The following is a 3,270-nucleotide window of genomic DNA, read 5'->3' as shown; positions in this document are numbered from 1 at the left end:
CAAATTTTAAATTTATAGATTAACCGAAAAACAGGATTTTTACTATTATGAATAGAAATATTATTGAGGAAGATCAAATAATATATAAATATAAATTGTGACTTTTCCCTCTGTAATATACATGGAAATGAAATTCATGAGGGAAAATAACAGGCATGTAGAACAGGTAAAGGAAATCTCATATGCAAATAAAAGAAATTATATAACAGACAAATATTGCAGAGATGGTTATTGAACATAAGAGAATTTCCCTAAATTGAAGAAAATTTTTACTTAAAATAATTCCTAGAAAAATTAATTTTAAAGACATTCTAAGGCACAACAGTAATATTTCTACATTCTCAGGATAAATGAATATTTTACTGACCTTCAGACCCAAATAAATCCTACTTACAGTTATGTTATCTGCTATACTAGAAGATAAGGACATTGGAAGAACATCTGTAGACTGAGAGAATATGACAGAAAGCCAGAGTCCTCTATCCAGCCAATATGTCCCTTTACTGTCAACATCAAGTATGACATATTTAGACACGTGAGAACTCAGAAAATATTCACTCCTATATGTACTCTAACCAAATATCAATTGCATCAGTACAGATATTTAAAGATACATTAGGCAAACAGTGGCTGGTGAAAAACCTTATATTATCTATGCTTAACTTCAGATGGTAATATCATAACTATAGGTAAAAATTTGTAATTATGATTATTGAGGCAGAAGATAAAGTGTGTAAGGAAAAATATATAATAACCCAGAACTAAGGCATTTTATATTTTGGCAATATAATCAGAGATAAAATCAGGCAAGTAAAATAATTCTAAATTAAGCTTTCATGTTGTAGAAGAAGGAAGTAGCAAAGCGAAAGTATTCAAAATGTTTCACTCTGATGGAAAAGCTGTTGGTGAATAAATCATCTGGGTGAGAGCATAATTTGAAAGACTGAAGAAATATGGCTTTACTTATTGTTGATAAGAAAGGGAAGGATCAGGCAAAATTGAAAAGCAGAACTGAATTTAAGAACTAGGAAAAGTGAAAGATAAATGAGCAGAAACACAATCAGATAATAGGTACCAATGACAGGAATACAATCAAATGTCAGTTATTACACTACATGTGGATTGGCTGACTCCCTTATCAAAATACAGATGTTGTCAGATTGGGTGTCAGCCCATAAGATTCATACAGTTGCCCTTCATTATCCTCGGGCTGTTGGTTCCAGGACACGCCCCCTCCCTCAGTGATACCAAAATCCATGGATGCTCAATTAAGTTCCTTATATAAAACAGAGTAGTACAGGTGGTGCTTGGTCTTTCCGAGTTCCACATCCGTGAATTCGATCTGATGTCGATGTGGAGGGCCGACTGGATATTAAAAAAAGTCAATAAGGTAGATATCATCCATAACAAACTAGCCTAAAAGTGAAAACTAAGGCTTAAACAAATATATGCCAAGCAAGTGAAAATGAAAAAAAATCATACATAGCAAATATCAAATTGGAGCTAAGGGTCAAAAGCATTCTGTAGGAGAAAGAGGAACATGTACTTACTAAATTTTAAATCCATGAAGATACCAGCCACTTATAAACAAATGACAAAAAGCCAAATAAATAAAAACTAATTGGAAATGCAGGGCAACTTAAAAAAAGCACAAGTTTAGTGGATGATTTAATATACCCTTTTGAGAATGTAAGATGCCAGTTATACAGAAAACCAAATATATAGCAATAACATAAAAGATTTAAATAATGCATCATCAAAACCTTAAATGTTTGTGTGTACAAATGTTACATGTATGCAATTTTCATCTCTATAGATAATGCACATTTTTCTTTTATCCATACTTCCCTTACAAAAACCTATCATATACTTGATTAAAAAGATACCCGTATTTAGTTCCAAAAGGGTAGATATTTTATGTTATAATTTGATGAAACTTAAAAATCAAGAATAGAAACATGATCAAAGGAGATATATACTTTTTTTTTTCCACAGGAAAGTAGGATTTATTGGTGGGCATGAGTAAGGAGGGGGCAGCACCAAGGCTCTCATGAGTGCAGGGCCCGCCATTTGTCCAGAGGGCCACAATTAAGGATGTAGTTGGCCCCACAGCCTTCCAAGATGAACTGCTTTTCTGCCATCATGTTTTCAAATTCATCCACATTAAACTTAGTAAATCCCCACTTCCTGGAGATATGGATCTTCTGATGGCCAGGGAACTTGAACTTGGCCCTATAGAGGGCCTCAATCACATGCTCCTTGTTCTGCAGCTTAGTGCTGATGGACATTATGACTTGGCCAATGTGGACCCTGGCCACTGTGTCCTGGGGCTTTCCAAAGGCAGCGGGCATACCTGTCTGGAGCCTAGATTGGGAACAGCATGCCAGTCATGAATGTCCACTGGAAAGGGCTGTCTCTAAGGTCCCTTGGGGCAACCCATGCAGGTAACAGGCTGCATACACTACCGAGGAGGCTGCTGTTTGCAGCCATTGCACACTGGGCCCCCATGGGGAGAGATTTATACTTTTAAAAATTAAGATTCTCCAAAATAACCACAGGATACTAGATAATATTAAATAATCTCTAGTAAGTAAATGCAAAAGAAAATGATTGCAAATAAACCAGAAAATAATGAAAAGCAGAGCAATTCAGTAAACCTATGGGAATCAAGCAAGAATATATTTAGACAAATAATTATTACTGCATACATATTTATTATAAAAATCAGATTAAATAAATATTTAATAAATTGACACTAAAATTAAACCACAGAATTGGGAAATTAGATTATTACTAATGAAATATGACAAAAGGGAAAATAATAGAACTGAACAATAAAATTCTTTTTTTAAAAAGAACAATGAATCTTTCGTAGCTTAATTTATGTAAAAAAGAGAGATAAAATTTACAGCAATTTCTGTTATTGTTTAAGGCTCTGTTAATTTCCTATTCATAATCATTCTGCCCATTTTGTTGCTTATAAAACAAATTATTTTTTACTGCCCTGCAGGTGATCAAGGTCTTCAGGAGAACCCAGATGGTCAATTTTGATGTATCTAAATAAACATGGATAAACTAAATCATGCTACAGAGACCTTGCTTTAGTTATGGACATATAGCAAAATTCTCAAAAATAAAAAGAGAGGGAAAGGCAACTCACTGGCTTATGAAAAAAAAAGTTTCTAAAATGAGACACTAGATAGGGGTGTTTTATTTTCTGTCTAAGGATGCTGAAATCTGTATTAAATGCCTGAAAAGTTTCCACCCATT

General features: G+C 33.8%; 1 non-coding gene and 1 pseudogene across 1 annotated transcript; both read right to left on the bottom strand.

Annotated features, from left to right (window-relative positions):
- Positions 1-633: 633 nt before the first annotated feature.
- Positions 634-2,524, bottom strand: LOC149749160 (large ribosomal subunit protein uL16-like; annotated as a pseudogene).
- Positions 2,409-2,538, bottom strand: LOC115801983 (small nucleolar RNA SNORA70). The gene has a single exon (XR_004022357.1). It is a non-coding gene; the product is annotated as a small nucleolar RNA SNORA70 (small nucleolar RNA).
- Positions 2,539-3,270: the final 732 nt, after the last annotated feature.

This window comes from Delphinapterus leucas, chromosome 5 (genome assembly GCF_059928025.1).
Source record: "Delphinapterus leucas isolate spDelLeu-1000000601 "Yukka" chromosome 5, BTC_Dleu_Yukka2, whole genome shotgun sequence".
Lineage (NCBI taxonomy): Eukaryota > Metazoa > Chordata > Mammalia > Artiodactyla > Monodontidae > Delphinapterus > Delphinapterus leucas.
This window is presented reverse-complemented; position numbering and strand designations above follow the sequence as displayed.